Below are 23,446 nucleotides of genomic sequence, written 5' to 3'. Positions count from 1 at the left end.
GTCGATAATTCATGTTGCACAATCTTTGGATCAATGCCGAGCATATCCTTGTAGGACCAGGCGAAGACTTCCTCAAATTCCTTGAGGAGAGAGATCATTTGGGATGTTTCATCATTATTGAGAGAAGAACCAATTTTGATCATTCGAGGGCATTGATCGGCCCCTATATTTATGGGATGGGTGTCCTCTCAGAAGAGTTGAGCTCTTCTTTGCTCTAATTGTTTTAACAGATTACGATGTTCTAGGACATTATCATCATCAGAAGAATAGGAAGAAGAAGAAGAAGAAACATACTCAGAATCAACAATTTCATTCATGATAAGGGGAAGAGTATAGACAGACCCAATAGACTGGACATTTCCATGGGACTTAGATACAGACTCAGGGACAGACTTAGACAGGACTATGCTAGAGCTGGTTATAACTTCAGACTCATTAATATGGAAATCTTCCATCATTCTTGCCCAATTTGCTATGGATCCTTAGAGAGGTTGTATGAGAAGATGTGGTGCTGATCCTTCTTCCTCTTCTTCAATGATCACCGCCACTCCGAACAGCTTATCGATCCTACGATCTCCTTGAGCTTCTTTCTTGCTGGCTTGATCCAATTCCGTGGCCACCCAGTCTACTTCATTCTCAAAGAATATTTCAAGCCCTGGTAGACGTTTGCCCTGCTCTTGATTGAACCATGGTTCTTGATTTCCACAATAAGGGAAGTCTTCTCCCTCTTTCACAAAGTACCCGTTCAGAGTCTTGAAGTACGGCATACCATTTGTTGCACTGTTCTTTCATCCTGTGGCTTTCTTCTTTGGGTCCTTCAGGTTAAACCCTAATCCACAACGATTAGCATTGGCCTGTATTTCTAGGAATGATGGTACCCCCTATTGGTTCTTTCCTAATCCCAGTCTTCGAAAGTATTTCATCTTTTTCATAATCTTTATAGAGGCCTTGCTCCATATCATCGGGAATTTCCCTAGGCTCCAATCTTCTTCATTTACAGAGGTAGTGCGAATGTGGCTGATTTTAAACCCACCTAGTTGTACCTCCTGCGAGGATGAACCACCTACTTCAATGTTGGCCAAAGTGTGCACAATTTCTGGGTCTCTGAAAATGGTAATCACTTTTTGGTCATGTATAAACTTCAGCTTCTGATGGAGACTTGACGCCAGGGCTCCTGTTGAATGCAGCCATGGCCTTCCAAGCAACATATTGAAGGATGCTTGAATGTCGATGACTTGGAAGTCTATGTTAAAGCATGCTGGTCCAATCTTGACATTGGTGGTGAGAATTTCGATTACCTCCCTCCTGGAATTGTCGAATGCCCTGATAGTTTGACTGGATGACTTCATCTTGTCTAGAGATAAACCCATGCATCTTGCCACTTTAAGAGGCATTACATTGAGGGTGGACCCATTGTCTATCAGAACCTGGGGAACCTGATTCTTGTTACATTCCACAGTAATGTAGAGTGCCCGATTGTGATTCTTTCCTCCCGGGGGTAAGTCCTCTTCTGAGAAAAAGAGTGACTGAATGGCATAAGTGGCCCCCACTATGTGAGATAATTCTTCAGGTCCCATTTCTATGGGCACTTGAACATTGGTGAGAGCTTTCAAAACAGCTTCTCAGTGGGTTGGTGATGCCATTAATAATCCCCAGATTGAGATGTTGGCTTGGGCCTTCTTCAATTGGTCTAGTACTCAATTTTCTGGCTCAACAACCTCCGTTGATTGGCTAGACCGATATTTTTCCACTGTCAAATCCCTATTCTTGAAGTTTCGGCCACTCCTGGTTTTTGCAACTTCTGACTCCCTTCCTTTGATGACCAACTGGACTAAACAAAAGTCGCCATCCTCTTCGTCACTATCAGTGATGATAAGGGGACCCTTGGGACAAGTTTGGATTTCAGCTCCTTCATCGGACAAGGCCACAATAGACTTTCAGGCTTGATCTAGGATTTTCGATAGGGTTTCTTGCTTCTTAGCAACTTGTTGGACTGTGTGAGAATCTTCTGGTATCAACTGGTTAAGGGCATGAAAGGCTTCCAAAGTCGCTTGGTACATCTTTCTTGCTTCCGCCAATGACTTGTAAAAGTTGTGATCCTTCCTTTCCCCTTGAGAACCTGAACTTTTGGAACTCTCTTCGGGGCTTGAAATAACTGGGTGGATGTTCCCTGTTGGGTCATTAACTGCTCCTTCCTCATTGACATGACACATATGGAAATCGTCATGCGCTCTTATCCACGCACGGTATTCTCTGTTGCCCCGATTTGGGGACGGAGGAGGAGTCCCACATAGGTCTTGTGCCAAAGCTAAAGTTAGCTTTACAGAGTTCTCCAAGTGATGAATTGCTTGAGGGAGCGTCCACTGTTCTTTGATGGGTTCCAGCTGTTGAAGCTCTTCTTAGTACTTATCATCCAAGACTACCGTTCTCATAAGTATTTCCTGGATCTTGTCCACATCCCGATGGATCTTGTTCATTTGGAATGACAAAGCCCATGGTGCGGGTCCATAGATGTTCTCATACTTTTCCAGACGCGTCCTTGGTTGCCAAAGTTCCTCATCCTCTGTTTCTTCTTCCCCTTCGGACTCTTCATCATCGGATTCTTCTAATGCAGATTCTTATTCGGTTTCATCTTCTTCGGATGATTGTTCTTCTTCTAACTGCTCTTCCCCTTCATCATCGATGTCCATTGGAAAGATACCTCTGGTGGGGTCATTCTGAAATTCTCCAAGACTGATGTCATTGATCCATGCGTCCCATGTTTCACTTCTGCGGGGTGGATCCAGATAGGAGAATGAATCCGAATACAGGGCCAGATCTTCAGAAGGGGTTCCAAACAGGTTCCGAGCCAAAGCATTGGCTAACCAAGTTATGTTTTGCAACTCATGGAGGGTCCGAGCTAGTACATCATTCTCATTCGGCATCACCAATTTCTCACAACGTGCTGCAAAATTACTACATATGAGGTCTGGGAATAGAGCAGTGGCCTTGTAAAGGATCTCTTGGGTATTGGTGGAAACATCCAGTATGTCGGCCACTTGGTAGAACACGTTCATACTCCAACGCTCAAAATCTTCTCTAGACACGGTCCAATCACCTCTTGGGACTTCTGGCGAGGATATCTCCTCATCCCCTCTGCTTTCATCCTCATCTGACGATATGAGTTGGATAAGGTTGGTAGGGTCGCTGTTATCGTCGCTCCTGATGTTATTCACCCAATCCATCGCAACTACTCCTTCATCATCCATCATTGGTCTCTGCTCGGCATACTCTATCCATTCTTCGTGGATTTCTTGGTCGTCCACCTCATCTGAGCCGTCATCAGTATGTCCCCCTATATGGATAAGAGAGACTTCTTCTGATAGAACTTGACCAATAGCCAGTGCTGAGACTGCTTTGAGAAGCTGGGGTGTGACTCTGGTGATTTCATTCCCTTCTTCTTCTTCAGGGACCAGGTGACATATTTCGGATGGTGAGAAGCCATACTTGCGGCCATACTTGCACAATGGTGTCATTGACTCGAGACCTTCTAATCCAAACTCCAAGAAATCCAACTTTCGGAGCCGATTGATGGATGTTATGCCTCTGCCGCGATCACATGGCTGTCCACCTGTTCGGATATTCCCGTCACAGTTAGTTCTGAAGCAATAAATGCAAACTTGCATCTTCTTTGCCTGCACTTGACGCGACTGCTCATCTTTCCCTAACTACCATGGGATGGGCTGGATCAATGTAGTAGGATCTTGGAACGGTGCTTCTTCCTACAATATGTTTATCGACCCTAAAGATGACTCTGGAGAATAAGTCCCCTTCACAAGTGGTTGTGAGACTTTCCATGCGAGCATCGGGTATTCCACCCAAGTGGCACCTTCTGGCTTTGGATGATAGAAAGGGGAATCGGGTCGATTCACTTCCTGAGACATCTCCTATTGAGTCTGTCGTTTCTTTTCCTCTTTAAGTCTCTTGGTTAACATTGCTATATAGACATGCGCCTTCATTAGCTTCCTCTTCTGCTTGACTGGATGAATCAAAGTGGCAGGATCAGCCCGCTCAGCATCTTCTTGGAGCATGTTTACTCCATGGTTGGGTAGAGGATTTGTGGTGACATTTGGCGGCTACTTCTTCTGAAGTTCAATTTTGCCTTCGTCAATCAAATCTTGGATTGCATGCTTAAGGAATATAAATCTATCGGTGTGATGACCTTGTTGGTCGTGATAATGGCGATCTGATTGGGCTTATACCATGCAGGGGGGTTGCTAAAATCCACAGGCCTAGGGGGAACTGAATTGATCATTCCCTGCTTCTTGAGCTTGGTGAATAACAACGAGGGTGTCATTCCTTCAAAATTAAAAGTCCTCCTGGGTGCTTCAAGTTCAGTTTGGATCACAAGAGGGGTGGATCCTGCAGTTACCATCTGGACTTCTGCCGCTTGGTTGCTCGTCCCTGCCGCATTTCCTCCTTTGGCTCTTGGACTCTTCCTTGCCGAATAGCTTCCTGAGGCCTCACGGGTCATATTCTGATTCTACCTTTCTTTAAAGATCTTGTATTCAATCTTCTTCCCAATCGTCATAAGAGCATCAAATGTCTTGATATGCTGGTAATATATCTTCTCACGGTACTCCCCATATAGGTTTTCTAACAATATCTCAACCTGTTCCTCTTCAGCGGGGCGGTTCCACATCTTCGCAGCCTTCCCTCTGAACCTCATGATGTAGTTTGAAAATTCTTCACTTGGTTCTTGCCTCAAGGTTTCCAACTCTCTTCGAGTAATATCCATCTCGGTATTGTACGAATACTGCTTCATGGATGCTTTAACCACAGAGGCCTATGATTGGGTTTGAGTGTGATCAAGCTGTGTTAACCACCTTAAAGCAGATCCAGCCAAAGAATACAGGAATGCCTGCCCCATTTGGTTCTCAGAGAGTCCCCACGATCTGGCAATGGTAGCAAAAATCTTGAGATGAGCTCTAGGATCTCCTGACCCATCGAACTTGTCTAACTTCCACTTGAAATCTTCAGGAATTTTTCCTTTGGGAAAGAACACTAGGTCTTCTTCATCTTTCTCCTTGACTTTGCCTTTGACAACCACTTCCAGTTCGGCTACTTTTTCTCTCATCTTCTTCTCCCTTTCAGTTTCAGGATGGTCCGTAGGGTGACTGTCCTCCCCTTCTTCTACTAGTATGGTGATTGGAGTCTTGGGGGTTGCGAAGTTGGTTTTTTGGACTTCCTGCTCTATTAGCCCAGATATGGATCAGCCCTTAGACAGTTTGTTGACTGACTACACCACTTGAGCCATGAGTTGTCGCATTTTGGCCATGTCTGCTTGCAGCCTATCCACTCGATTTTTGACGTGACTTTCAGACAGGTGGTCCTCCGTAGGATCCATGTTACTCACAAGTGATATTTGCACGGCCTCCCATGCACGGCTCCGTGCCAGACTTCACGGCTCGTGGCAAACCTCCATGGCGCGTGGCGCTGTCCCACGGGACTGTGGAGAATTCACGGCGCGTGGCGCGATGGAGAGTTTATAAATAGAGGGCTCCCTCCCTCATTTCTTCACTCTCATTTCTCCTGCGAAGCTCTATGCTTTTTGATTTTTGATTTCACTCCCTTTTATTCACTCACATCATGTCTTTCCGCGACGAGGGACGCTAGTCTCACCGGAGCCACTACTTAGTACTACGCTCGCGATGCACGAGCTGCATGGTATCCTTCGGGGTTACCTTAGTCGACACGCCCGCCATGGTTGCCGCTCCATATGGGGCCAGGTCGGTACTCTTACTCTTTCCCTTTCAATTTATGCATTTTATTTATATTAGCTTCATACCTCACGGCATAGATTTGAGGGAACGTCCCTAGATTCTGCCCCAAGCACCTAATGGCACGCAAATCTAGGTAACACCTCTAGATACCATCCTAGGCACCTAGTGGCACATAAATCTAGGTAACGCCTCTAGATACCATCCTAGGCACCTAGTGGCACCCAAATCAAAGCGAGGCCATCAGACACTACCCTAAGTATCTTTTGGCATGCAAATCTAGGTAACACCTCTAGATACCCTCCTAGGCACCTAGTGGCATGCAAATCCAAGTACGGCCACCCTAAGAGTCTTTTGGCATGCAAATCTAAGTAACGCCTCTAGATACCATCCTAGGCACCTAGTGGCATGCAAATCAAAGCGATGCCATCAAATACTACCCTAAGTGTCTTTTGGCACGTAAACCTAGGTAATACGTCTAGATACCACCATAGGCACCTTAGTGGCACGCAAATCAAAGCGATGCCATCAAACACTACCCTAAATCTTATTCAGCAAATTTTTTTAATTTTATTCCCTTTTTTTTATTATTATTATTTTTTGTATTTCTTTTTTTTTTTTTTTTTAAATTTTTATGATATTTTTTTATTATTTTGTTTGGCTCAAGTAATCGAAGCCGTCATCAGAGTTCCAGTTAGGCCTCTCTGAACGCGGGCTTCGAATGCCCTCATTGCCCAAGCATTTTTGGATACAACATAAAAAAAAAACAAACACAAGAAAGATCCTAGTTATCGGGTTACTGACGATTATGTCTAGGGTTAACATGAGATGCCCTTATTTCGAGGGACAAGTGAGCTTCCATTTTTCTTCGAGGGACCATCGCGGGGCTATGGAATTCCTTACCTTCGGTGGCATCTCGTATCAAAGCCAGGTTAATCGTCAAGTGACCCTAAACTCAGTCTTTCTTACAGGTAACAAAAGTTAGTTTGTGTTGTACCCTAATCATATATGGTCTATTTTCCTACATGATGCATATAATGGGTAGGCTTCCATAGGACAGAACAAGGTCACCCTTGACAGAACCGATATACCTATCGCTCGTGGTCGCGAATTGTAGGCAGGTGGGTCTTTTGATATACCTAGAGAATAGGTCACACAAACTCAAAGTAATCGAGCTAGTGCCTTTTTTGAGTGGCGAAAAGCACTCCACAGCACACTAGTGAATACCCTCGCTGGTAATTCTAAACTCGTACAGTAAATATCAAGGGCTGTATCTTTGCCGCAAATTACCCATAACTACTCATGGGGTCCAATGACTAACTATGGGGGTAAGAGGGGTTCCCATGCAGTGTGTGTGTGAAAGAAAGTGGTACTGGAAGTGGCTATCATCCGATCTCAGAGTACTTAGTATGACATGCCTCACCTCCCCGAGGGTAAAGGCACGACAGGGAATACCCTCGCCGTTTGATTTCACTTCGAGCACTATGCATGATGCGGTTAGTACACACAGGGGTTAGCCAGACAAATCTATTATGGTATTCATTATTATATTTTTCTGTTTACACAAGAATTTGGAGAGAACATTCTGTCATTTATTGGTAGCATCTATTTAGAAAGTTTGACCTCAAGTGAACATTTGTCAACTTTATCCCCAGTGAAGTCACCACTGTAAGTACCGTGGTCCTCGGGCTCTGATGAGGTTTTCGCAGCCTTCTTGGCGACCGTTTGTATTGGTATGGATAATATTGTCAATGTATAATATTGATAAATGGGGATTGGGATCATGCATTAAAATATGCTAACATAATGTGAAGTCGCCACCTAGGGTTAGGGCCTAGGACCCATTAAGTGTAGCCCTATCCGTTGTGAACGGAATCGGGCTACGTGACTCCATATGGTTTGAATAGAGGTTTAGGTAAGGGGTCAGGTTATGAGTGTGGGAAGGTGTTAGGCACCTACCTCACCCGGCCGAAGCCAGTCTCTTTGTATTAGATGCTACATAAGGACGAATGGTCTCTCTCTTTTATTACGGGGATGGGGGGATATTATGCACTACATTCAGACGTTGTAAATTAAATTAGAACATAATAAACTACATTACATATATGAAAAATATATAATAAAATGATGAAATACGAAAGGACTTCATTGAAACAATGAGAATGCAGTAATTATACCTGTACGATTATATTCCCTTGGCTTAGAGGAGATGGACGAATGGCCTGACACCGATTCCTTCTGGGCAGAGCAATGGCTCTTTCAAGTGATTTGGTGGGGGTGCAAACAGATAAAATAACGTCTATAATAAAGGGGTTTTAACTATTAGCAGTACACTAACGGGATAACAACGCCTAGGAGCGGAAATGCTCTATGCTTGGAGGGATAATCAAAGGATCTATACATGCCAGAGAAGGCTTCACTCACTCACACTCTCATAAGAGAAAGAGGAGAAAGGAGGGTGAAAATGGAGAAAAGAGGAGGTGGAAATCACTTGGGGAGGGTCTCTCTACCTGAAAATCCTTGAAAAATAAGGGAGGGAGACCCTCCTATTTATAGAGAGGGGCCCCTTATCTCTCCTGGCCAGATAAATCCTCCACGACGCTGTGGGGAACTTTTCCCCAGCTTCGTGGGTGACTTCAGCAAGCTAATGTCACACCCCCTCATGGCACCGTGGAAATCAGGTACACGTCTCCATGGTGCCGTGGGAAGGAGTCCCACGACGCCGTGGGAGCGCAGTGCCTTTTTCCCTTTGTTTTTGGGCCTGAAATGGGCTCTAATGGGTTCTTAGGTTTCAAGGTTCCAGTGAGGAGCATCACTCTTCGTTCATGTCCGGTTGTCATCATTGCCAATTAGGGGGTGACAAAAATCAGTGTCTACAATATGCATGAAAACTGATTAGATTAGTTGCTGGTATTTGAATCCAAATAAATTGACATGTTTCAATTCAATTTGGGATTCTAAAGCTTACTGAATCTGGGTTTGGTATCACCTGACTTGGATATAATCTACCTTGCCAAATTCAAAAAAAATAAAAAGTAGTTAGAATAGAAATTAAATTACTCTATGTTGAGATCTAAGATGGAAAGCTACAGAACTTCCATTAATTGAGGAGTTCAAAGATTGTTGGGTTTCTTATACTGTAGCACTCGGACAGAGATTGGGAGATGAAACCTATTGCCGCTATGGTTTACTAGAAGAATCCATGGTTGTTGCAGTATTTTAAAGAAGTTATATCAAGGAAGGATTATATATATAAAAAGAGATAGAAATTCGTGAAAGAAAGAGATCGTGAAGAGAGAGAGAGAGAGATTTCGTGAAAGATGGAAGAGCTTATCGGTTCGAAAATTCTGAAATTTCAGGGGATTGGGTTTGACATTGCGGGTATGGTTGGTTAGAAGATCTCTTTCAAGAAGTTAGAAGTAGAACTCAAATAGGGAAAAGTTCTACCAACTCTATATAGAATAAAGAATGGAAGGAGAGTTCCAACAGCGTTGTTTTGGAGTTTTAAATCGAAAAACATTGATTCGGGTAAGTGGTTGATGATTCATATTTTAAATTAGATTTTTGAAGGTCTGGGATTTAGTTCACTTGGCTACTGCTACGCTTAGATTGTTGGAGTTTTCTTTTTTGATGGAATAATAGTATTAGTAAGAAAGAGGAAGGACAGCAGGAGTAAGAGGAGAATGATTGCTATTACCAAGGGAGGGAGGTCTTCCACCATTAAAGCACCTTCAAACTTTGTTTAGAAATTTGATATTCAGCAAACCAGTGAGTTAACATCTATACTTTGTGCTTATTTTATGTTAAAAATATTCTCCTCTCTTGATTTTAAAATTTTGGTTTTACAAGAATGTGCTTAACAACTTTATTTGAGAAAACTACGTTGAAAAATTCATTGATTTATGGGCATAATAGTATGAGATATAGTGAGAAGGAATTTATGATGATATTCTTCATGATTATGGAAGCATGACAATCCTTTGCATGCTTATGCATGTATGGATGTTTTTTTTTTATTGAATTGTGATTGAGAAGATGTGTCTGTAGTACGGTACGGGGCATACTTCTTGTCCTCACCTTTGGTGATGGAGCTGCGCTTGTAGTACGGTGCAAGGCAGGTGTTTGTGATTACATTGATGTGCATGTTCATGATTAAATTCGGATATTGTGGTTATGCTTTTGGCTAGGTGTAAGCATGGTGTTTGTACTTGATTATGTATATGCGAAGTTGTTTTTTTGTGAAATTTGCTATAGGGATGAGTAACCTTAATTTTATGTATGTATATTTTTCCAACTCTGTTATGGAGCATGTTTTTAAAATATTCGTATGAGGTTTAGATGTTATCTTGCTAAGTTTCTTCCTGAAACTTACCCCAATTATGTTTCAGATGAAGAGACCGTAGATATTGATTAGACCTTTGTGGAGAATCAAGAGGACGGAGTTTATGGTTGTGACGGAGACATACATTAGGATTGAATCTTGAAGCTTATTTTAATTCTATTTTGGACTTGAATTTTTAAGGACATGTAACTTGGATAAATTTGAGATTTGAGACTATATAATATTTAGTTAAATTTTCGGTGCTATTAAAGACTTGAATTTTATCATGTTACTTGAATGGATATGGATGGAGACTTCCACTGCAATTTATGTTTGAGATTACCAGATGATTTATAATTTAGTTCACATTCCGGTTCCTATTTCACTAAGACTTAGATCTTGTGGACTGTTAACGACCTAAACTCCTAGACGGATTTGGGGGCGTTGCAGAAATATTTTAGTTTCCCTTTCCTTTATTCCCAGTCTGTTAACAAGGATAGAGATAATCTCAAACTAAGGTCTCAGAGTGAAAAAAAAAAACTCTCAATATGGTCTTCATTTGTGCAAGGTTTCCTCTAAGACAAGTTTAAATATGTGTTCAATAAAAAGCATCAAACATGATATGAAACTGATGAATTCCGTGTACAATAAGAGAGGCAATCCTCAAATAACTTCAATGATATTCCATGATAAGAAAATATAGAGACATATAACTCAGTTTTCCTATTACATAAATATTGGATTTATGTGTCCAGCAAACTCGGTTCGGTCCGGTTCAACCCGGTTTTACTTTGTATTGAACCTTTATACATTTTGGTTTAATATTATCACATGTTATATAAATTTTCTGAGCATTATGTGCCCGTAAGTATTACTTAAAATGGTAGTCATGACTAGGGTTTGGGTTGGGCACCCTTATCACATGGTCGTCGCATTGGGTATTCCTAAACATGTGATGTCAGGGTACGAAAGCTAGTACTCACATGTTCAATGTGTGTATTGACGAAGAATTTACTTTGTCGATTCTCTCATGTATTACTGCCAGATGTAGGAAGGGATAGACATGAGTCACTGAGACCCTATACCTGAGGGAACCCTGTCACTATAAAGTGTGACCGCATTCTTTGGTTCATTAATGACTAAGACTCAAGTGAGTCAAAGCCGATGTTCTGGGAATACGTGAACACTGTGAGTGAAGGAGTTACTTAACATGGTCACCATTGCCCGATTGGAAAACACCAAGATTGAGATTGTCTGTGAATGGTCGGATCGGAATCTGGATCCAGTGTCGTTTTGGAAATGATTTTTGCAAAATCTATTTTACATAAAATGATAGATTATATGTAGTTATTTGATTAAAGTGTTTTATCGAGTTTTGCGGGACCCGATCAGACACACACACTCTTGTATGGACATGTACTATGGAATGGGTTTTGGCAGTACTAGTGTGCATGCCCTGGATTCCATAATGATGATGTTGATTAGTGAGAAAGTTGTACATGATAATAAATTATCCTGGAGGGAGTTGTTTAGAATTTACTAAAATAATTGATTATTTATTTAATTAATAGATATGGTGCTAATTACAATTATCCATAAATTAAAATAATTAAATAATTATATCATTCCCTATTAGATTCTGCTTCTTCACCAATTAGAAGCACTTTGAGTTTAAACATGAAAGTCAACAAAGAGAGAGAGAGTCAGACTCTCAAAAGATTTTTCCCATCCAGGGTTTTAGAAACCCTAGGTTAATAAAACCACCAAAAACGCAGAGGAGGGCACCAGTGCTCCACGTTTTTGGCCGCCCCCCCCCCTTTGGGACGAATTTTTTGGTTCTCCCCTCTCTCTCTTGTGATCTCTTTTTTCTCCTTCTTCTTGCTCTCTATTGTTTTGAGAGTTAGGGTTTTGGAAACCCAGATCTATGCTTAAAGAACTGAAGAGGATCTAAGATTGGCTTGAAGAACCTTGGTTGCACCATTGGAGGTTCAGATCTATTTACTTGGAGTGCTCATTGGAGGAAGAACCATTGCCTGTTGGAGGAGCAACACTTGAGGCTCATCAGGTTAGCAAATTTATGTTAATTCTTGTTGTTTTAATTTTATGATTGTTTATGGGAAGTGAAAGTAACCCGAATCGATTCTTTTCCGCTGCGCATTCGGGTGTGGGATGGATCCCTCTTTTCATGGGATGGAATAGAGATGACTTTTCTCTATTACATAGATCCCATCATTTTATAGGACGTCAAAGAGATGGACTGGGCATTGGTTTGTCATACCAAACCCTAATAGGGTCCTAGCAAGGCACCATGGGTGACCATAGAAAACCCTAAAAATTGAAAATAAGATGCCCAAGCCAGTTAGGGGTGCCCTAGGGCAACCCTGGAGATCCCAAGAGTTGGGAACTCGAAACATATATTTTTATTGGTTTCCCAAGGTAAACCACCATGATCCCATGGACCGTAGCATTGCCTACAGTGTGGTATCAAAGCCACCTTTCTCACCTATGGATATCATATAATTAAAGTTTTAATGTAATTATCATGTTTGGGATGCAAGTTGTCAGATTCTTTATTGAATTTGTTGAAGATGCACATGGGTGGTTATATGTTTGTTGTAACAACCTTCCCAAGGGCACATGGGTAGTTACAAGGTTGTTAGATTCTAGCAACTTGCCCATGTGATTGGTTATATTGACCATGGATTTGAATAATGTTGTTTTTTCAATTATTGAAAAATTGTATCCATGAAAGGGAAGGGAAATTTTTATTTATTTAAATTTTTTTTCATCATGCATGTGGGGATGGAGCGCACGTTGCGAACTGCCCCTGCCCATGCCACATGCCCGCGGCCAGCATGGCGCATGGATAGCAGCCAACGCACAAGCTGCACACGCAGGGCCTGTGCCCCTGGCGCGCTCGACAGTCGCCTGCAGCAAGCCATAGGCAGGACCACGCAAGCACGCGTGGCCTGCCCAATACGGGTTGTGTGCAGCCTGTGGGTGTTGTCCGCAGCTTGTGCCCTTGTGCATTGGAGCAAAATATTTTTTGCAATTTTTCCCTCCTAGTTTTTACAAAAAAAAAAAAAAAAGAGGGGGGATTTACAAAACAGAAATTTTTATTTGTTTTGTTTTAGAGGATGGAGACAGGTGAAGAGAATCTCTTCACCCACTTGAAATTAAAATGAGATTTTAATTGGTTATGGGCTTAGATACATGCTATCACATGTGATGTGGTGGTTCAATGATTGAAGAAACCCATTGTTTTTACTTGCTTGGTTTAATGATGCCCATGCATGATGTTATAGTATTATGTGATTATATGGGATTGGCTTTCTAATAAAATCGATGGTAATTTGATGTATGTGATGCATTGAGATTATGGGTGGATGTGATGTTTCTCTCTCTTTCTCTCTCTCCCCCTTTCTTTTTTATAAACAAATGCACTCCACCCTATAGGCAACCCAAAATGGTGGGTTGGTTTCTCCATACAGGGTTTCTTTATTATGGAAAGGAAAGTGTATATAATTTTTTTCTAAGTTTCCATTGTAATTTTAGAGGAGTTAGGACTCCCAGGATATATTGATGATGATCCACATGTAGCGCTCAAAACTTATGGGGATACAAGTCACCAACTTTGAAGACATGATCGGGCGGAGGAGATGATCAAGGCTTGGCATTTGGTACATCCATGGCATGATTGATACACCCATAATTAAAAGAAAGTTATTATTTTATTTTTATTGGGAGGGTTCTTTAATTGCTTCTGATAAAAATGTCGTCATCCCATAATCACTTTTAATTAATGTTGATTAATTATGTTATTTGATTCCATCCATGATATGTATGTGAGAGTTGCTTTATCCCTCTTTAATGATAATACATGTATGATATGGACTAGTCTAAGTTAGTAGACAAGTCCATGGCCTCCTATTGAAGGTAGATGTAGAGATTGTGTGATATGACCCTGCATACGCCGACAGGACATTGCTAGGCTCGTTATCACATGGTTATCTATATTTACCTCTATCCAGATACATTAAGATATGGATAGTGAGAGGGCACTACGACAGTGGTTCATCTTTCATGATTCCATGATTTTAACTAATGCAATAGGTGAATGCATGACTTGGGTGTATGTCAGCCGATAGGATCTGGACATGACACCCAGGTGGCCAAAAATATTGGAAGCCCATGAGACTGACAGATTAGTCCACATTACCACGGTGTGTATAATGACTCCCGATAAGGTAAGTTATTCATGTAAGGATTGTAGGTATCCAATTCATTTTTTGGGTCATGAGAGAGATCTAAATCATGAAAGACCATTGATGTGTATGCTCAATTTTTATCAATGGTTATTAATATGCATGAGTTTTTACTTGTACATATGTAGATTATTATTCAATGGCTGTCGTTAATTCCAACCTGTTAACACTCATTAGTGAATACAAACTAAATGGTATAAACTATGTCGATTGGTACCGGAGCATTAAATTGCTCCTGACTGCAGAAGGACTTTACACAGTTCTTAATGAACAAGTTCCTCCTCAACCCAATGTAGATGATTTTGAGGCATATGAGGAGATGTAGGATTTCCTTAAGAGGGACTCTAAGGCATCCCTTTATATCCTAGGATCATTGGAAAAGTCAGTACTGGATCAGTCAAGGATATACATACCTCAGGCGATAAAATAGACAAGCTTGCTGAATTGTTTAACAGGCAGCTGACACATGCACACTCTGATGTAGTGAGTCAGATCCATAATTACAAGATGTCCCAGGGGACTCCAGTGATGGACCATGTCATGAAAATGATTAATATATTTGAGAAACTGGAATCCATGGGGACCAGATTTGAACTGCAATACAAGACTGATCTAATCTTAGCATCACTCACCTCTGCCTATACATCCTTTAAGATGTCCTATAAGATGTCAGATAAGGAGCTAGAGTTCACCGAGCTTGCCAATTCACTGGTAGAAGCGGAGGCCACCTTGAAAAAGGATAAGGCTGAGATCCATGCTACTGATTTGAAGCCTTCTTCAAATGGGAAGAAAAAGAAAAAGGAAAATAAGGGTAAGCCTCTGAAACCCAAGGATGGGAAGTCTGCAATAAGAAAGCTAAAGGAAAATGTTTCTATTGCAAGAAGGAGGGTCACTGGAAAAGAAATTATCGTGCATTCCTAGCTACTGTGAAAGATAAAAAATCAGATGATACTGAGGCTGCTAAAAAAGGTACATGTGATGTTTACATTCTTTATGAGCCTAATTTGTCTTTTGAACCGATCAATTCTTGGTTGGTGGATAGTGGTTCCACTGTTCACATTTGCAATAATTTACAGGGGTTCAAGGAGACAAGGAATCTGGAAAGAAATGAGATGCGTCTTCGGATGGGCACTGGAGCTGAAATGGCGATGGCTGTAGGAACTTTAACTCTAAATTTTAGTTATGTTAATTTGGTTTTAAAGGATTGCTACTATGTACCCTCTTTTAAGAGGACGATTATTTCAGTTTCAAAACTCGTTTTGGACGGGTATAATTTTTCCTTTAATTCTAAATTAATTATTCGTTTTAATAATTCTTTTGTAGAATCTGAATATATATATATATATATATGCAAAGTGGATTGTATTTCCTAGATTGCCCTATTAGAACGAATGTTGTTTCGAATATTGATTTGAAACGGAAAGCAGCTCTAGTGAATTCAACATATCTATGGCATCTAAGATTATGTCACATTAATTTGGATCGAATCAGTAGATTGGTAAGGGATGGGCTCTTAGAGTATCTAAGGGTGAAACCATTTCCTACCTGTGAGTCATGCCTTTAGGGCAAAATGACCAAGAAACCCTTTAGCAATAAAGGTATTAGAGCCACAGATCTATTGGAGTTGATACATACTGATGTGTGTGGACCCATTAATATACAGGCAAGGCATGGATTTGAGTATTTCATAACTTTCACCGATTATTACTTTAAATATGGTTACATATACTTGATGCGTAAAAAATTAGAAGCCTTTGATAAATTCAAAGAATTCCAAGCCGAGGTCGAAAGACAGCTCGATAAACACGTCAAGTCCTTACGATCAGATCGTGGAGGGGAGTATCTATCGGATGAATTTAAAGAACATCTCATATCGCAAGGGATAGTTAGTCAATTAACTAATCCAGGAACACCGCAACAAAATGGTATATCCGAAAGACGCAATCAGACTCTATTGGATATGGTTCGAACGATGCTCACTTATAGTAAGCTACCTCTCTCTTTCTGGGGGTACGCTTTAGAAATAGCTATTTATATCTTGAATAGGGTCCATCTAAGTCTGTAGATAAGACACTGTTTGAGTTGTGGAAAAAGCGTAAGCTTAGCATTCAACACCTTAGGGTATGGGGTTGCATAGCACATGTGCGAAAGCAACCGACAGACAAGTTGGAATCTAGGACTTCGAGATGCTTTTTCTTAGGCTATCCTAAAGGCACGATAGGTTACTACTTCTATGACTCGGTTGACCAAAAGGTCATTGTAAGCAAACACGTTATATTTCTGGAGGAAGAAATGTTGACCAAGAGGTCTGAACTTGTAGTCATTAAGGAGTTATTGGATAACTCAGAAACTTCACTTCCAAAAGTGAGACCAATTGACATACCCACTGAAAAACAAACACCTCAAGAACTTCGGTGTAGTGGGAGGACTATTAGACCACCCAACAGGTTTACTTTTCTCAACGAAGAAGAGAAAACAGTGGAAGAGTTCCACATGGTATCGGTTGAATCGAATGATGATCCGATAACATACCCTGAGGCTCTTAAGGATGTTGATGCCACTAGGTGGCTGGAAGCAATGCGCTCCGAAATCGATTCGATGTATTCCAACAAGGTCTGGACTCTGGTCGATCCACCACTTGGCGTTAAGCTGATTAGATGTAAATGGATCTTCAAGAGGAAGAAAGGCACAGATGGAAAGGTCGAAAGACTCAAAGCGAGACTGGTGGCAAAGGGCTATACCCAGAAAGAGGGTATAGACTATGAGGAAACCTTTTCACTAGTGGCGATGATGAAGTCCATCAAGATTTTATTGACAATCGCAGCATACTTTGATTATGAGATCTGGTAGATGGATGTACAAACTACATTTCTTAATGGATTTCTTCAAGAAGAAATTTACATGCAACAGCCAGAGGGATTCTCTTCCTTGGAGGAAGAAAGAAAGGTATGTAAATTACAGAGGTCCATCTATGGACTAAAGCAAGCTTCCAAAAGTTGGAACATCAGGTTTGATTGATCAATCAAATCCTTTGGTTTTGATCAAAACATCGATAAACCATGCGTTTACAAGATCAGTGGGAGTGCAGTATGTTTTCTTATTTTATACGTAGATGACATATTACTGATGGGTAATGATGTAAGGTTTCTTTCATCGGTGAAACGGTGGTTGTCTACAACTTTCTCAATGAAAGACCTTGGTGAAGCTAGCTATATCCTTGGGATCAAACTCATAAGAGATCGCCAAAAAAGGATGCTAGGCTTATCACAGACTACTTATATAGAGAAAGTACTGACCAGATTTAGCATGGAGAACTCCAAACGGAAAAATGTCCCTTTCCGACATGGAGTCAGTCTTTCCAAATCTCAATGTCCTTAATCTCAGACGGACATTGAAGAGATGAAGAGGATTGCCTATGCCTTTGTAGTAGGGAGTCTTATGTACGCTATGTTGTGTACAAGGCTGGACATTTGCTATGTAGTAGGTATTGTAAGTTGTTACCAGTCTAACCCTAGACGAGAGCATTGGAGTGCTGTCAAGAATATCCTCAAGTACCTGAGAAGGACTAAGGATTATTTCTTGGTTTTTGGATTTGATCAATTGTCAGTTCTAGGTTACACAGACTCATATTTCCAAACTGACAAGGACGATAGAAAATTCACGTCTAGGATGGTGTATCTAATGGGTGGAGGTGTCATTGTGTGGCGGAGTACAAAACAGAAATCTACAGCCGATTCCACTACCGAAGCAGAATACCTTGCAGCTTGCGATGTAGTATAAGAAGGTGTCTGACTGAGGAAATTCCTATCAAATTTGGAGGTTGTCCCTGGCCTTGTCAAGGACCCCATTCCCCTGTTATGTGACAACAGAGGGGCCATTGCACAAGCTAAGGAGCCTGGGGCTCATCAGAGGAACAAGCACATGCAGCGAAAGTATCACCTCATTAAAGAGATTATTCAGCAGGGCGACGTGAGTGTCTCAAAAGTGGACAAAACTAAAAATGTGTCAGATGCCATGAAAAAGGGTTTGTCTCCTAGAGTGTTTGAAAAACACATGGAAGGGCATGAGTTTGAAATGTATGGGAAATTGGCTTTGATGTACAAGTGGGAGATTGTTGGATTTATGTGTCCATCAAACCCAGTTTAGTCCGGTTCAATCTGGTTTTACTTTGTATTAAACCTTTATATATTTTGGTTTATTATTATCACATGCGATATAAATTTTTTGAGCATTATGTGTTCGTAAGTATTACTTAAAATGATAGTCACAACTAGGGTTTGGGCTGGACACCTTTATCATATGGTCGTCGTATTGGGTATGCCTAGACATGTGATGTCAGGGTACAAATGCGAGTACTCACATGTTCGATGTGTGTATTGGCGAAGAATCTATTTTGTCGATTCCCTCATGTATTACTGCCAGATGTAGGAAGGGTTAGACATGAGTCACAGAGACCCTGTACCTGAGGGAACCCTATCACTGCAAAGTGTGACCGCATTCTTTGGTTCATCAATGACTGAGACCCAAGTGAGTCAAAGCCGGTGTTCTGGGAATGCGCGAACACTTTGAGAGTGAAGGAGTTACTCAACATGGTCACCACTGCCTGATTGGGGAACACCAAAATTGAGATTTTCTGTGAATGGTTAGATCGGAATCTGGATCCAATGTCGTTTTGGAAATGATTTTTGCAAAACCTATTTTACATAAAATGATAGATTATATATAGTTATTTGATTAAAGTGTTTTATCGAGTTTTGCGGGACCCGATCAGATACACAGACACTGTTGTATGGACATGTACTATGGAATGGGGTTTGGCAGTACTAGTGTACATGCCCTAGATTCCATAATGATGGTGTTGATTAGTAGGGGCGTTGTACATGATAATTTATTATCATATAGGGAGTTATTTAGAATTTATTAAAATAACTGGTTATTTATTTAATTAATGGATATTGCGCTAATTATAATTATCCATAAATTAAAATAATTAATTAATTATATCATTCCCTATTAGATTATGCTTCTTCACCAATTAGAAGCACTTTGAGTTTAAACATGAAAACCAACAAAGAGAGAGAGAGTCAGACTCTCACTGGGATTTTTCCCATCCAGGGTTTTCAAAACCCTAGGTTTATAAAACCACCAAAAAACACAGAGGGGGGCACCAGTGCTCCACGTTTTTGGCTGCCCCCCTCCCTTTGGACGAATTTTTTGGTTCTCCCCTCTAGCTCTTGTGATCTCTTATTTCTCGTTCTTCTTGCTCTCTATTATTTTGAGAGTAAGGGTTTTGGAAACCCAGATCTATGCTTGAAGAATTGAAGAGGATCTAGGATTGGCTTGAAGAACCTTGGTTGCACCATTGGAGGTTCAGATCTGTTTACTTGGAGTACTCATTGGAGGAAGAATCATTGTCTATTGGAGGAGCAACACTAGAGGCTCATTAGGTTAGCAAATTTATGTTAATTCCTGTTGTTTTAATTTTATGATTGTTCATGGGATGTGAAAGTAACCCGAATCGTTTCTTTTCGGCTACGCATTCGGGTGTGAGATGGATCCGTCTTTCCATGGGAAGGAATAGAGATGACTTTTATATATGACATGGATCCCATTATTTTATGGGATGTTAAAGAGATGGACTGGGCATTGGGTTGTCATAACAAACCCTAATAGGGTCCTAGCAGGGCACCATGGGCGACCATGGAAAATCTTAAAAATTAAAAATAGGAAGCCCAATCCAGTTTGGGGTGCTCTAGGGCAACCCTAGAGACAACCCTGGAGATCTCAAGAGTTGGGAACTCGAAACATATATTTTTATTGATTTCCTAAGGTGAACCACCATGATCCCATTTCAAGATAAACTCTTTACAAGAAGGATGAACAAATTAAACTCCTTTTCAAGATTAAGACTTGAAGTCTCCATGGATAAGTCGAGAATTTGATCCTCCAACACCCACCCACCCAAACAAAAAAAAGGGGGGGGGGGGACCGTATCTGTTCTGCCCACCAGAGAACTTGAGAAATCGTGAGAGAAGGATCACCCAACAGTCAAATAACAATCTAGACATATTCTCTTTTCCACCTATGAAAACCCAAAGTATTATAGGCATGAAAAGAGCTAAATAGACTTCCTAATCCCACAACAAAAACTAAATAGGAGGTTTGATACAATAATTCTTTGAGAAGCCAAATCAAAGAATCCACTCTATGAAAACAAGAGCTACTGCCTAAAACCAGTCAACATGTCCATTCAAGGGTTCCAGTTCCAATACTTTATGCTTCATCGAAACCAAATTGCTTTTGCAATGTATTGACAAGATTTTTTTCCACTGGGATTTCAAAAGAAATTGGGAGACTGAAGAAGACAGTGATCTAGGAGAGACAACAAAATTCTGAATTCTTATTTTTTTTTAGATTTAATCCGTATTAATCGCAGTTGAAATCAACACTCAACACAAAGGGGGTGGGAGGGGAGGATAAATACAGAGAAGAAATGGTGGAAAAAGCTCACCTAGTTAACATACGATTCCATTCGAAACAAAGTACCAAAATCATCAAAAAGGCAAACAAAAGAATAAATTGGAAAGGCTGATAACACAAAAGAAGCTTTACAAACGATTAGATAATATGTCTAGATTATTCTTTAATATTGCTATTTTTCTTTGTCGATTAGGAATATATATGAAATAATAGAAGTCCACGAAATCAACAATTCAAGCAAAGAGAAAGAGAGAGAGAGAGAGCAGACCATGAGAGACATCAATTCCTTCTGAAGCCTGCAACAGATAAAGAAAAGAAACAGCGTCAACGGATGATGCCCAACGATAAGAAATACAGAGTCCTGAAGGAAAGGAAAATCCAAGGAGAGAAAAATGGAAATCAAAGAAGAAGAGAAACAAGGATGGAGAAATGGAAGAGAGGAACCTCTGGGTGACGGAATTAGTGTCAACAGAGTTGGTGGAAGCCTTGGCTTGCTTCAATGAAGCTGCAGGTGTTTGCTGCTGCGCCATTGAGGAGTTGTCCATCGCCACACTGTTTCGCATTTCCATCCCTTCCCCCTCTCTCTCACTCTAAGAGGGAGCAGGGTCCAAGCGGTGGGGGCGGTGCATGTGTCTCTGCTACAGGGGAAGATACTCAGTGCTTCAGAGCATCTCAGCTTCAACTCGCTGGGTTGGGGCTGCATAGAGGAGGGTTTTTGAGAGGGAGAGAGAGAACAAGAGGAGAGAGGTCAGATTTGTAGAGAATGGGGTTTGAGCGGGGATTCCGCAGAGAAGGGAGTTTCACTGAATGGTGCTTTGTGTAGCTTAGAGGGTTGGGGCGGTGTATGTGTCTCTGCTACAGGGGAAGATATTCGGTGCTTCAGAGTACCTCAGCTTCAACTCGTTGAGTTAGGGTTGGATAGAGGAGGGTTTTCGAGAGGGAGAAGTAGAGCGAGAGAAGAGAGAGGATGGATTTGCAGAGAATGGGAGTTAGGGTTCAGAGAGATTTAGATGAGAGAGAGAAAGACTGGGGATGATGCATATAGGGAATAAGAGGAAAGCGGGAAGGATGAAATTAAAGTTAGGCGGTAAAAGATATTTGGCGACGATTAATTTTTACCGTTGCTTAAAATAAATATAAGACAACGCAACACAAATTCCCGTTGTGGTAACTCATATTCGGCTATGGTTTATTTGTTTTCGTTGCCGAATATAAATATAAGGCAACGAAATATTAATTACCGTTGCTCAAAATACTATTAGGCTTGTAAATTATATTTGGCAACGGTGTTATTTTTATCGTTGTAATAATTAATTTATGGCAATAATAAATATTATACCGTTGTCAAAAATAATTTCTGGCAACGGTAAAATATATTACTGTTGTCATAAATCTGTTTTCTTGTAGTGTGCAACAGTTCTCCAAAGGTAGGAACAAGAAAGAAGATGCTCCAACGGTAAGAATGAGGAAGAAGAGGGAAGATGTAATGAGAGGTTATTATTAAAAAACCCTAATGGGGTCAAAATGGATATTTCAACTCTGGGTGGTACCTGTGCTTAACGTTAGGGGGGAAAGGTGATATTTTGATAGACTTTAGGGTGTCCGTGATATACGATAAACTTATAGGGGGTATCCATGAAATTTTCCCTAAAAATAAATATAAAATAACTCCAAAATTTCTAGAAATTATCCTTGAAGTGTGGGAATGTCTTAGCTCAGACTCAGTCTATGCACCATTGAGTGGCTAGAACTTGCTGTTGAAAAACCACCAAAAGCCACTCCAAGTGTGGTTGCTCTGAATGGCAAAGTATGCACACCAAGGGTATTTAGTGAATTTTAGAAACATTATGGGAGAAGGGTATGAAGGTGTTGTAGGTTACACTTCAAAGAGAAAAGCAAGGGCTCCAATCCATGATCTTTTGTCACAATTCCCCCCCCTCCTTGTAAGGCCTCCAAATTTTATAGCCCTTAGGTCCCTCAAAGATGTTCGGTGAAAAGCTCCTATGGAAGGTGATCTTTCTGGAACTTTGTTCCCTCGTTAATAAACTTTCTTATCAAAAAAGCGAAAAGCCCCTATGGGCTAGGGCAAGGCTAGGTGAAGGATGATTGCAGGCGCATTGGCACACGATGGAACAGGGTGAGGCCGCGGGCATGTGTGGCATGCATGGCGCTGATGGGTTACACACACACAAGCCCCTAGTAGGCCTACATGCTAAGACTGTGTGCACGCAGGCCTATCAAAGCATGGACTGTTCGTAGGCCAAATTGGGCCAGGCTTGGTTTGGGTTGGGCTAGCTCGGGTCAGCCGAACTTGACTTGGGTTGACCTGAGTTGGTCCAAAACTTTACTTTTTATTGAAGCATCCTTTTTAAGGGTTTAAGATTAAATTGCTAATATCTTTCAATCCGTGCAGTCAATTTTGGTGTATCGCATATCATTGTGAATCTCTCAACAAGCACTTTCCATCCAAATGGTGGCCATGACTACATTCTGCCTGAACATCCATAAAATTTTACGTGCAAGCTGAATATGACCAAATAAGATCATACACATGGTTTTGGGCCAATCAAGAGGTCCGAATACCGAGAAAAATGTCGAGGGAAAAACACCATTTTGCAAAT

General features: G+C 41.0%; 1 long non-coding RNA gene across 2 annotated transcripts; it reads right to left on the bottom strand.

The window, feature by feature from the left end:
• Positions 1-536: 536 nt before the first annotated feature.
• Positions 537-21,406, bottom strand: LOC122644106. 2 transcript variants are annotated; one of them, XR_006330236.1, is made up of 4 exons: positions 21,270-21,406; positions 21,094-21,121; positions 3,306-3,310; positions 537-547 (listed from the first exon to the last, which is right to left on the bottom strand). It is a non-coding gene; the product is annotated as an uncharacterized LOC122644106 (long non-coding RNA). The 2 variants fall into 2 exon arrangements; XR_006330237.1 differs by lacking the exons at positions 537-547; positions 3,306-3,310 and adding exons at positions 2,723-2,733; positions 5,158-5,172.
• Between the last annotated feature and the right edge of the window lie 2,040 nt (positions 21,407-23,446).

Source organism: Telopea speciosissima, chromosome 1 (genome assembly GCF_018873765.1).
Source record: "Telopea speciosissima isolate NSW1024214 ecotype Mountain lineage chromosome 1, Tspe_v1, whole genome shotgun sequence".
NCBI lineage: Eukaryota > Viridiplantae > Streptophyta > Magnoliopsida > Proteales > Proteaceae > Telopea > Telopea speciosissima.
This window is presented reverse-complemented; position numbering and strand designations above follow the sequence as displayed.